We start from the raw sequence: 13,667 nt of genomic DNA, 5'->3' as shown, positions 1-13,667 counted from the left end.
AATAATGAAACATACAAAAAAGGCTAACTTGGTTTGTATCCAAGACTTCCCCTTAACTCCAACCTAAGAGGAAGAAAGGTTTACCAACCCATATCTCAGACTCACAATCCATCTCCCATCACCTCCCCCACCTTTTAATACCCTTTCGTCAGCTTTTTTATTCAATAAACCTTTATTGGGCACTATTATATCCTTATCTACATAGATGCTAGGAATGAAAAGATGGGAGATGAGGTCCCTGCCTTCCACGACTTTCAATTGAGTAACGAGACAGACATCTACACAATTCACCAAATGCCAGCTAAGGGATACAGTGACTCGGAAGCATTGAGAGAGCCATTGATTCTGACAGGACAATTTTTACACATGAAGTGACATCTGAGCTGGTCCTTGAAAGAAAAGGAAGAATTAGGGGAAAGGGCACTCAAGCAGTGAAAACAAAGGGTGTAAATGCAGAGAGTCAAGAGTACGCCCTAGGAGCTTGGCCAGTGGGTCTTCTGCCTCTGAGCAGAGGGTTCCAGGAGGGAATGTGGCTAGAAAGATAGGTGGGAGCTAGATCACAAAAGGCATCGTGCCTCGCTAAGGTGTTGGGGCTAAGCAGTCGGAGGCCATTAAAGAATTTTAAGTAGGGATGTGATATAATCACATTTTTTCACTAAAAATAAAGACCATTCTGGAGTTGGTGGGGAGAATGGATTAAAAGGGTGAAAGGCTGGAAAGGGGAAGATCGCTTTAGAGGCTGACATTCACAATAGCCTCTTCCCTCTAGGAAACAAACTCATCTACCTCCTGGGGAGGTCCAAATTAGGAAGAAATGGGTGAGTTCTTTTTTTCTTATAAAAAACTAAAGATGAAAGTGGAGATGCCTCACTACAACTAGTGCTTTCATTGACATTGCCTACGGAAAGACAGTTCTAAAACCTGCAAGTAGCTTAAATTTGATGTTTGAGTCAGATAACTTTTCCTGGGATTTCTTGTATTCAAATGTCTTCCTGAGCACTTAGGGAAAACACTCAATAAATGTGACGCAAGAAACTCATGAAATTATTCTCTTTTTGCAGTAAAAATAGCACTTCGCCAAAGTACTGAAAGAATGATTATTTTTAAGCAGAAGAAAAAAATTAGAAATAATTCTTTAATTTCAGCTAGAAAGCCTGCCTGCTGCTTTTTCTACTATTTGATGGCATTGAATTTTCTTATATTTCTTTGCATCTGCCTCTCTGGCTGAGCTGCAATAAAAAGCACCTACCTCAAATACTTAGGACTAATGGCTTAATTTGACAATTTGTAGATGGTATTCTTTTATTACCCTTTAGGACCTTAATAATTAGTTTTTCTTTAGAGCAGTATTAAAGCATTAAAGGTCATAAATTCCACAGTCACCTGTATCCATTTATTGCTAATTTATTATAGAACATATCATAAAACTTTCCTTGACATATAGGCCTCTTCATAACTATAAATCTCTTTTCAACTGTTTAGATAACTTAGGCTTAAGTTCAAGAAGAGACCTCTAGGAGCAAATATTTAAAACATCTATTTATTACACATTAATAGAGCAGGGTGGATAACCACGTGAAGTCACTGTGAAGTATCCATTTCCATTCGGTGTATTTATCGCTTCAAACCCTTATAAAGATAAATTTGTTTTGAAGAGGGAAAAATGTTCAATGTCAAGTAGCTGTTTTCCTAAGTGCTTTAAAATGTCCAGCTGAATACAGCCATCTTTGTAGTTAGTCTACAACGCCAGAAAACATTTCCAATGAGATTAAATATGTCACTAGTGAAGCTTAAATTTGTCACTTAGGGAAGCTTAAAAACTTTTCAGACTTGAAAGTTGTCTCTTCAGATGGCAAACGCATCATCTTAGTTGACTGAGAGGTTGTTTCCTGCTGTTTCAACTAGGAAGATGATGTGCTATAAAAACGCACAGTTACTGAATGCATTTACTTTACTGCTTAAACTTCTGTCCAGATGCATATGTGTTCACATATATTCAAAAATGGAGAGGAGAAAATCAACTTGCTGGAAAATCAATTTGTCGAATGAGCAATTTATTAAAAATCAAATTGTTTCCCATTAACTTCATCTAATACTATCAGTAACCATGATGCGTGAGATGATTGCAACACTCTTAGGGACTTTTTTCTCAAAGGTTTCGTTTAGCTTTAGTTTTTCTGTACTCCAGTGGTTACCCAAACTAGAATGTCACAGGTTTTATCATATTCTGACTTTGGGGAATAAAAACGTCTTATATATTTTGAATTCTGAATATAATTGTATTTAATGTCATGATTTATAAACAATAAGAGGAGGTTTTCTTTTCAACATATTTTTAATCCAGCCTTCTGCACTTTTCTTAATTTACCGTTTAGTTACCCAACCCAATACAATATGAACATTTTGCATACATTGTAAACATTTGAGAAGTGCTCAATGTTTCAAATATTAAATGCCGTGAACTTAACATCTTACGGTACTGACAAGTCCATTGCAAATGGCTAGACTGAAAGGAATACAGCAAAATTAAAGTAGAACTAAAGCCAACACTTTGAAGAACTGTTGACTGGTTCAGCCACACGATTTGCTGAAATCTTGCTTTCTAGCAGGGGTTATATCTTCTTGACAGGGGTTATGCTCTGTGTATACCACTGAAGTGAAGATGCTGAAAAGAGATGACTATACTTACTTCGAGTAGAACCTCAAATTTGAAATACATTAGCCATGAATGAAGAATCGTGCAAGAGAGAGTAAAATGGTTACAAATCCCTGAAGAATGCAAAAAAAAAAAAAAATGAATAAAGAAACAAACATAAAATAACTAGAAAGATACAGGAGCCATCCCTCATAAATTCTGGCCTTGAACTGGTAAAAACAAGTTGAAATTGCTATGCCAGTTGGGAAATTAGTTACATAATCCTAAAAAAAAAATTCTAAAAGGTCTTTCAAAATAGAAAGTGGCATCGAAATAATTTTGAAAAATTGGTAGTGTATTCATTTGCTTGGGGTACTATAACAGCATATCATAGACGGGGTGGCTTAAACAATGGAAGTTCATTTTCTCATTGTTCTGGGGGCTTGAAGTCCAAGTTCAACCCTTACTAAACTCATATACAATATTGAAGCATCTAAGAGAACTTCAGGGTCACTCTGTCTTTAAGCTTAATGTACTCGGCATGGGAAAGCTACTTAAGTATCCACTGTGGTTTCTGTAATTCAGATAATTGAAGTGCTTAAAAATAGAAATAGAATATATTAAATTTATAAACAAAGTTTAAATATTTGAAGGTATTTAACTAAAGAGAACAAACGTTATTCAAAGCCCCCTTAAAAACAATTATTAACATTTGTTATACTTGTACATGAACTAAAGAGATTTGTGAGCTGAATTTAAAGATTATCTGGAAGGCAAAAATCCCATTTCATTCCGTGTTGCCACAACCCAACCAGAAGTTTAAGATTTTCCTCAAGTGAATTGAACAGCAATTGTTTAAACCAAAAATAAATTGAGAAACAGTCTTTTGGGCATACTAAAGCTACTCTAAAGGACACTAAAAATTGACATCAACTACAGCTCAGGATGTTTGAAAATTCTGCCATTTAGGGAGTTTCAAAAGGAGTCAGATTATCCTGGTAACATGGGGCACGTTAACAGTCGTCAAGCAAATCAGTAGAATATGTTAATTGCTTTAACTATACACATATCTGAAATAAAAACACATCCTTTTTTGAGATTTTGAAGATAAATCTTCGCTTTTTGTTGTTTTTGTTTCAAGGAGACTGCTTACCTTAGCCATTAAGAAACCAACACTTACCAATATTTTCAGCTGAAAATGGACTCAGTGCTTTCCTTGTCTTAATAGATCACTGCCTCTGCGATTTGGCTAAAGACTAAACAGGATTGAAGCCCATTTTAATAATTTGTAAATTTCATACAGTTTAATACTCTAAATTGCCTTTTCTTAACTAGGCTTGAAAGGACATAACACGACTCGCAAAGATTCTTTTCTTCCTTTTTTTTTTGCTTTATTTCTCTGACAAAAAATTATCTTTGGAAATGTGGTTTATCCTGCTAGCTTTACCAAAGTGGTCATTTCAGTAGGAAGTCCGAGAAAACATGGTGTCTAAAGGGCGACCGAGCTGTAGTCAGCAATATTTATAGGCACTCAGATTCATGCAAGTTTCTTTTCAGGCTGCGAAAAGCTTCAAACTAGGTCTCCAGCCTGTAATCTTATTTGGAGACAGCTAGCCCTGAACACTTACTTGAGGTATCACCACCAGATGACCAGTGACAATTGCTTCCTAGCTACTCTTCTTTGTTGTGTACTTATCCCTGGAGCATATTCTATCTCAAGTGTGATTTGTGGCTACTGGCCTATTTAGACTGAAAAGCAAGAGAAAGATAGCATGAGTCTTCCCAGAAAATCTGTGACACCACGTGCAGTTTCCCTGCTGCAATGTCACAGAGTAGTCTTGTAAACCTCACAGGCTGTGACAAAATGCCACTCTGGGACCTAAGACAAAAAAATCCCATTTTATTTTGTGTTACCAAAACCCAACCTAAAGAATGAAATACTTCTAGGAAAAATCATAACATTCTAAAAGACATCATAATTTATTATAATGGATGTGCTATTACATTAAAGACAACTGAAGCCTTCTAATTCATTCTAGACAGTTTAAACACAGCACAGTTAAAGGACAAAGGCTAATAAGCTGAAGACACTTTTATCAACATGAATCTGAAATATTTTTGAAAACCCTACTATATAGACTATTACAAAGGGCAGATTTTCCAAAAGGTTAATATTTATTTTTAAAAAGAATCATTTCTTAAATTATAGTTTTAAAACATGGATAATTGCCAGTGGTTTCAAATACATTTCCTTTCATCGAGGAGCTGGAATCTTCTGGTTCACTAGACCTCCTTGATCTTAGCCTGTATGAATTGTTTAGTTTTATTTGGTGCCACAGGGACTCCTTCAAACTTATCAGAAGCCTCAGTTTAATATAGAAAAAGAGAGGCTCAGACATGTCAGTATAATACTGTTAATGTTTTCCACGTTTACGATTTCAGGGTCAAAGTCGAACCTCTTATTGTATTAATAATAGCAAAGCAAAAATAGGCTTTGTAGTTGTGAATTCATGGTTTTAAAGAATAATTTCCCTATGTTTTCATTAATTCAAGCCATCCATCGAACCACTCAAGGATTCCATTATGTATTCGAAGGCTATATCTCGTATTGTACCTTTAACTTCGGAAGACTATGAGAATGAATATGCGTGTGATTCCTTACAGTCATCAGGACGGGATAGTTCCTTTGTTCAAAAGCTATGTCAATTTATAGCCTTAAAAGTTATATTTAGTAAAAGAAACTTTAGAGCTTAGTAGTGGAATAATTAAAACAGTTTTCCTCTACTTATTTAAAAGAGTGCGGTTCGCAGTATAGTTCACATGCTGTGCATTACAAAGTATGGTGATATAGTCTAGATTCCATTACTATCTGATTTGTAGGCCAGCAATAATCAGAATTTTAATCAAAAAAAGTCTCAAGGAAAACCCAGACAGCCTCAGCTCACCAACCTTTCCCTTTTGAGGGTGTATTGAATCCATGCCCCATTCAGCTCTGACTAGCGGTGGAACTAAACCAAAGCTGTCGGCAGGTTGCAAGAGGCCTTGGCTTGACCAAAGCTTTTGTTTAGGACAAAGCTGGCACTGATGTCCACCCCAGGTGACGAGGTGAGAACGGAGTGATTTGGCAGCGTCTTTTTTTTTTTTTTACCTATGGGTCTTGCTCTATTGTCATTCCCACCTGCCACCCTTCCCCACCTTAAACTTGACCTTGCTGAATGGGAGCAGAAATTCACAGTGTGGCTAAAGATGCTCGAAGCTCCCTGTTCTGTGCGGCAGACCTGGACTGTGTGCCTCTCAGAGGGGCAAACTTGTCTTTCCTAGTCCTCTAAGAACTACGTCCTTACCTAGCCAAACCTACCTCCCCTGCTGGAGGTCCTATGCAGGCAGGAGTGTTCTGCATTAGACTTTGCACTGGGGATCACTTAATGTCCTGCTGGTGGCTGTGAGGATTGTATCGCCTGGAACGATTCATGGGTGAGTGGTGAAACCTAGGTTTCAAGTACTTTGGAGAACCGAACATTTCTTAGCATTCTTTCCCCATGAACTTCATGTCATTGTTCGTCATGCTGTTTTGCCACCAGGGTACTTTTTGCATAGTTTCATTTGGTTTGTAACTCACAAATATCAATCAAAGAAGTTGTTTTTATTTTTAAGAAATAGCAAAGAATGTCTTACGTCCTTCCCTCATTTGATAGGTGAGTTATATGGCTCGAGGAAGCTGAGAATTCAAATTCAACTCACATTAGCTGTCTCCTAAAATTAGGAGAACGTTTTTTATTATAATTCACTTTCCTACTTACAAGGACATACATTTCACTTGTAAGAAACCAAAGAAATATTGTGCTTCTGCGTTTGCCAAATGATGTTCTAGAGATATTGATTGGTACATTGTGGTCAGTAAGTTTGGGAACATTGGAATTAAGAGAGCTAAAGATGTTTCTTTGCCAAATCTCAGGGGTGGTATTTCAGGGTGGTTAGGGGTGTGGACTTGGAGAACCCAACTCCACGACTGACTGAGTGTGTGACCTCAGGCACATCCTTAACATCTCTGCACCTCAGTTTCTTTAGCTGCAAAATGGAGCCAAGAATAGGGCATATCTCCCAAAGTAGTGGTGAGAATTACTTGAGTTGGTATATATGAAGCCCTTAGAACAGAACCTGACATAAAATTAGCTTGTATTAGCTATTATTATAATATTATTATAATTGTTAAGTTTCCAAGGGGGAAATAAAAGAGCCGTTCCCAATTTTCTTGCTTTCTTGCATTCTCCTTCCTTCCTTCCTTCCTTTCTTTGTTTCTTTCTCTCTCACTCCCTCCCTCCCTCCCTTCCCTCCTTCTTTCTTCCTTCCTTTCTTCCTTGCTCTTTCTTCCTTGGTCTTCCTTCCTTCCTTCCTTCCTTCATTCTTTCCTTCCTTCCTTCCTATCTCTTCTTCCCAGTATAGACATCCTGGAGTGAGAGACAGTTTGAGAGTTAACTGGTAAAGGTGACAGAAAAATAATAGCATCCTCACTCGTTCAGGTTATCTGTCTGTTACTGCTGCCTAGCTTTTTTGGGTATTTGTTAATTCACTTTTTGCTGGTTTTAGAGAATAGAACAGAACCCAATTTGAGGGATGTCCCATAGAAACACTAAAAGATTACAATGTTTATTAGTTAATTCCTGCAGGTTTCCTCAACATTTTCTCTCATGAGAATGGATATTTTGAGAACATACATTCATAAATAGACTAATTTCCTTTATTGATTTATTTATTTACCAAATTTTCCCTGAGTGTCTACTATGTGCCAGGGGCTGTCCTCGGCACTGGAGACAGAGCAGTGAGTAAATTGGACAAATGTCCCAGCTCTCAAGGAGCTTAGAATCTGGTGACCATTGATATGCAGCTATGCAGAAACCAAAGGTGAAACCACAATCACATTACTTACGTTTCTTGTTTTTTTATTTTCTTTTTTCCTCCATTGCCCCTTATTCACAATACAGACCAGGTGTAGGGGCTGGGCTGAGGTGTCTATGGAGTAAAGTCACTTACATTTCTTAAGCCTTTTCAATACATTTTTAAAAAATGAAGAAATGGCAAAATCGGATTGCCTAATTTTAGTGAATTTCAAATGATTACATTTTACAAATTATTACTTGTAACACAAAATAAATAGAATAACAGTTGTTTAATCTATTTTAGAAGTAACCTCAAAAGTGAAAATTTGAGGTCCCAGCTTGGGCCATAAGGGGCTCCTAGCGGCCTTTCCTGCCCCAGTACCTACCTGGTTCCTCCCCAAACGTCTGCTGGAGTCCAGGCGTGATTAGAGCTCAATAAACTAATCTGCCCTTCTCCAGCCTAAATAATGAAGTTTTTTCTTTCCCTCTCAGACTTTGTTTAGAGTTAAGCTCTTAGAAATACAGTTTGTACTGTATCTAGAAAAGATTTTTAAATTTAAGGAGCATATAGAACAGTGTATCGACATTAAAGCTTTAAATCAAATCAGAAAAAGACATACTTGCAAATTTTTTTTTAGATTTTAAAGATATGGAGCCATATGTGTCTGTGCCTCGTACTGGAATCAAGCACTGAAATAAGACATATGAGATGGCTATAATTTAATGCTCATTTTTTGTTCATGGCATGCAATTTTGGTACGTGATAACATTGAATAGTTGTTTTACTTTTAATTACAAACATAAAAATGACACCTACCTGGGCTGGTCACTGGACTTTGAGATCATTTTAAGGTAGGAAAATTGTGAATACACACATATTTCATGTAGGGCCCACAATAAACTTAGAAGTATATAAATTTTCTAATATTTTAACTTGTGTTTGCTTCTTTACTTATCTGAATAACACTAAAATATAATATTTGATAAGTTAGATCCTCTATTTAGAGGATCTCAGAATCATGAACTTTGGGGGTTAAAAGGGGGCTTGAAGACCCTCTTTTTGGACTCACTTCTTTTATAGATGGGGAAACAGAGGACCAAAATGGGTGAAGTCAATTGTCTTTTGATTGAATCAAAATTTTTTTCATGAGCAGGATTTTATTTAGAGCTCATATAGCTTATATAAAACAGTATCCTTGTATCTTTGCTACACATCAAATCATCAAAGTGTCAGTGAGCTTGCTAAACAGAAAATGTGTTAAATTTTAAAGAATTAAGTATATTTTGAACACTTTAAAACTACTTATTTTTGACATATCTTTTAGGTGTAATCTTCATTTTAAAAGTAGATAAAATCAAAACAAACAAATTCCTGTTTTTATTGAGCAGCTATTTTCTAGGTGAATTGAAAAAACTAAAGGGAATAAATGATACTTATTTTTCTGCGCTTGTACTTGGGAAGAGGCATATTCCTAAATCCAGCCATAGTTTTCCATATACTCAAATTAATTGAAATGGAGGGTTGAAAAATTGACCCAGTTATAATTCATAGTCTTGAATTTTTTGTTAACAGGTATATTTCTTATAACTGTTTGATGAAAAGTTTGCCTCAATTCATTATTTCAGTTAATGTATTAGAAAGAGTCTTAACTCTGCTTTTACAATATGATCTCATGTCTCCAATATTTTGGTCACCCCCACAAAATTAACATGCGATTTCACAGAGGAATGGGAAGTCGGACAGGATATGGGGACATAGGAATCCTTTTCTTACAGTGAAACAGGCTTTTGAGAACTTGCTTGCTCTCACTTGGGGATGTGAATGTGCCATCTCTGCTGTGTCGGAAAGCAAAGGTTAAATGTCCTCTCTGTGGGTGTGTCAGGTGAGGGACTGAAGGAGGGTTTGAACATGTGCCTGTGGGAAGGGATGCTGGAATAAGTCAAGGCAGAAGGGAACAGAAAGAGAGAAAGGAGTCATCAAGCAAAGAAAGGCAACATCAACTAGATGTGCTCCCCGACAAGTGGATTCGTGTACTTCCAGGCCTGAGCCTCTTGACTCTGTTTTAAAAATCATTCTACTTTGGGATACTTCAAAACAAAACAATGTTTCCCAAAGTGAGTTGCTTTTAGGTGGCAAACTCTTTCTAAATACATATATACTTAATATATTATGTTTCAGAAAAAAATACATTATATAAATATAATAAACATGATTATACAAATATAGGCATATATTATAATATATAAATATAATATATCTTACGATATATATGTATCTCTACAAAGAGCTTCTGTTTATGGGTTTATCTTTCAGCCTTTTAAAGCTCACCAGAGGGGGTGACCCTGAAAAGTATGGGGGTGAACTCTTACCAGAACTGACTTTTTCAAAATGCATGTGCTCCTGGCTTGCCTCCCTCTGTAAGGCATTCCTATTTCATTCGGGGCCAAAGCAGAGAGGGGGAAAACCAACCACAACAAAGCACCCCCCCTCCAAAATACACACACACACACACACACACACACACACAGCATGTCCTCATCCATTACATTGCAGGTCCTTCAACATAAAGCAGGAAAAATATCTTGAGACCACACTGTCTCCTTGGAGACAAATTTTTGTTCAGTTGATTAATTCTGTAACTTTATATGTTTTGAACAGGGAAGCCCAGGGGATGGTTCATAATATTTTCAGTTTAGTAACATTTCAAGGAAGTAACTGTCTTTTAAGAAGTGTCTTTGGAGTGAAGCAGGTTCATTTTTCAGAGGAACAAAATGCTCCTGGGCATTTTTGAATGTTCCATTTGAGACTGAGATAAGTCCAAAAGGGGCTTGACAGATCTGATTGTCATAGTGTACTGGGACAAAATTACTCTGGGCACTAAGAACCGAATGTTAAAATAAAATCTGAAAGTTCTTTCTTTCCATGCTGTCCCCTTCTTGGAATCTCCAAAGCATTTGTTTTGTAAAATCCTAAGTGGAAACACATTTGGTGCCAAAATTTCAAACAAACCATCTCTTTTTGAACCCTGAAGCCTTGAACACAATAGCATATCAAGTTCACAAAATTTCAGATAAACCACGTTCAAGCTATAAAAATGACCAAAAAAAAAAAAAAGTCCTAATTTTTCCCACATCTCATTTCCTTTTCCCACACTAGCTCAGCTCTGCTATCTCAGATATCTTTACTATCTTTGGTAAGGGCTGCTGCCGCGGACACACATACTACTGCATGCTGGCTGAGTCTATTCATAGCTTAGCGCAAGTTACCTTTTCAGGAAAAGTCGTTTTGTCCACATTACCATTTTGTAAGGCCCAGAGTAGGCATCAGTGAGTGACCCAACACTCAAGGAAATAAATGATCGGATTCAAGTTGGGGTGCGTTAACTATCATTCACATAAGAACTGTCCTATCAACCTGTTTTTGCAACTTGCTCTAGGACAGAAAAAAAAGATAGAAGAATATCATTGCTCCCAATTCTGGATTTTGCCTAAATTAATGTGCTTAAAGCAGTTAATACAATATTGCTTTTTAAAATCAATTTAAAACATTTAAGTTCAACAATCTACTGAAAATTCAAGTGTTACTACTATCATTTATTTATTTGTTTATTTGAATAAATAGGACTGTCTTTGTTGAATTTATTTGTTGAAAATAGTACCACATTAAAATAACCTGAATAAATGACCAAAATAAATAAAATGCCCTGAAAGTAGCCAGGAATAATGGCAAAGAGAAGTGAGAGAAGCCAGGATAATTCCTCTTCAATCAGGTACCAAAATGTTTTATTATTGTACAAATGATTTATAAATATATTATAATAGCCTACAAGTTTAAAAAATTTTGAACATTCTTTAGGGCAAAAAGGTGCAAATCTCTAAAGGTAGAGAAGAAAACATGATTTATTCTGTTTTCCTAGCATTGCTAGTTTCCAGGTGTTCACCTTTTGATCCGGCTACAGGCAATGATTTTCTGAAGTGGTTTCTGATGGTGTCTGACATCATTTATAGTACTCTTGAACAATCTTGTAATGTGCTAAACTACACCAAATTAAGTGAGTTAGTGGCCAAAAAAGAGTCCAGTAGGCCCATGGGTATCATGAGTGTTTTTGCTACTTGCTGCCTTTTGTATTCACTGTTCAGAGGGAAGAAATGAAGTTTTTTGATTCTCTGATACCTCAAGTGGTGGATTTGGTGGAGAGCTATAGCAGATCTGGAACAAGTATAAATGCATTCAATAATCTTAGGCAAGTGGAAGTTTACAAGTTGTCAGGACTATGTCCTTTTTAGTCATTCGTTTATTCATTCAATCCATCATCTAATACCTAGTGAAGTGTCACTCTCTGCAACATATGGCAAAATATGTTGTATGGGAAGTAAAGATGAGAGAGACCCTGATCTAGAGCTCAGGGAGTTTATAGTAAGAGAGATGGCATATAGAAATGGATGACAGGAAGGCAGAACAATGTGTCAACAAATAAAGTGATGGCATGTCTAAGTTCAGAGGAGGAAGAGATTGATCAGCTGGAGTGATCAAGAAAATATTCATTTACTCATACAGCCATTGACTTAATACATGCACATAGTCAGGGACTATGGTAAGCACTGGATATAACAACGCAAACAAGATATAGGTAAACAGACATGAAATATATTCATCTGATCACTCAGCCAATATATATTGAGGGTCTACTGAGTGTCACGCATTTCTCTAGACTCTGGGGCTTGTTTGATGAATAGGCAAAGCCAGGGACAGAAACACCAGCCCTTGAGGCAAAGGCAGAGGAATGAGAGGCTTCAAAGAAATGGAGGAAAAGCAGGAAGAAAGACAGGAGAAAAGCCAGGAGAATTTAGTGTCAAAGAAGCAAATGGAAGGAAGTGTGTCAGGAAGGAGGAAATGGTCAAAGAAGTCACATGCCGCGAAGAAGCCCAGAAAGAGAAGGAGGGAGACATTCTTCAGGGGAAGCAACAATGAGTTTATGGATGAACTCGGCAAGAGCAGTTCCAGTGGTTTCAGGAGGTGTACGTAGAAGTCAGACGGCAAGGAGGTGACAGGGAGGGGTGAGAACACAGAGATGGTGAAAGTAGAAGCTCTTTCGAGGTAAAAAGGGGATGACAGAAAATAAAGTTGCAGCTAGAAGGGACTGTGGATGTGGGGAAGACCTGAGCACGTTGAAATGCTCCCTGCACTCGTGCATGCCACATTTCTCGGTCTTGTGCATTGGGAAAGCACTCTGTGCCAGGCGCTCTGGGGGCTCCGGATGGCAAAAACTCAACAGAGAAGGAGCAATTGAATATCTAGGAGGAAAAGTGAATAATAAAGAGGTGGAAGACCCTGAGAAGCTGGAGAGGACAGGATAACCTCTAGACAGGAAGAGGACTGCCTCCTCCCTGGCAACCAGAGGGAAAAGCCAAGGATGATTACCAAGGTCGACTTGAAGGGCATGTGGTAGAAGTCGAAGGGGGTTGCTATCTTGTGGTTTGTATTTTCATAGCCGTATGGAGGAGTGAGTCTAAGTGGATGAATCAGCCTTTGGCCCTCATCGCTCCATTAAAACTGTTCTTGTCAAGGTCACCATGACCTCCAGTGTTGCTGGTGGCCCTCATTTTACTCATTAATAGCATTGGGCACAATCGATCATTTCCTGTTCTCCAAAACACTGTCTTCTCTAGCTGTATCGGGTATATTTTGTGCATTACTTCAAATTATCTGGGTCCCACTTTTTACTCCAGCCATTGCTCTTGGGAATAGTTACATGTAGGGTTCAGCCAGTTTTGCCCTTGTGCAAGCTGACCACATCTTGTTTCTCTTGCTTCCAACCCTAGGGCTTCTTTGACACGATAGAGTGGGACATCCTGGAGAAATCAGGTGGAAGTAACTCATGCATGACCCAGAAGTGCAGGGGAGGCAACGTTTCTTGGAGTGATCCTGTACTCATCAGGCATAGGCGCCAATGGTTAAATGCTTATTCCATTCTGCCTTGAGTGGACGTTTGGAGACATGTTATGTAAGGCTTTATGAAGGCCTATAGGATTGAGTCATGTGTGGTGGCTTTCCCTTCCTCCTCTGTTTTACTATCCTTATCCCTTATTCCTGCTTCTTGGGATTCACCTTCCAGAATAACTGCCTACACACAGGCCTCTCTTTCAGTCTCTTC

This window comes from Propithecus coquereli, unplaced genomic scaffold (assembly GCF_000956105.1).
Source record: "Propithecus coquereli isolate 6110/MARCELLA unplaced genomic scaffold, Pcoq_1.0 Scaffold179, whole genome shotgun sequence".
In the NCBI taxonomy this organism is placed as follows: Eukaryota; Metazoa; Chordata; class Mammalia; order Primates; family Indriidae; genus Propithecus; species Propithecus coquereli.
This window is presented reverse-complemented; position numbering follows the sequence as displayed.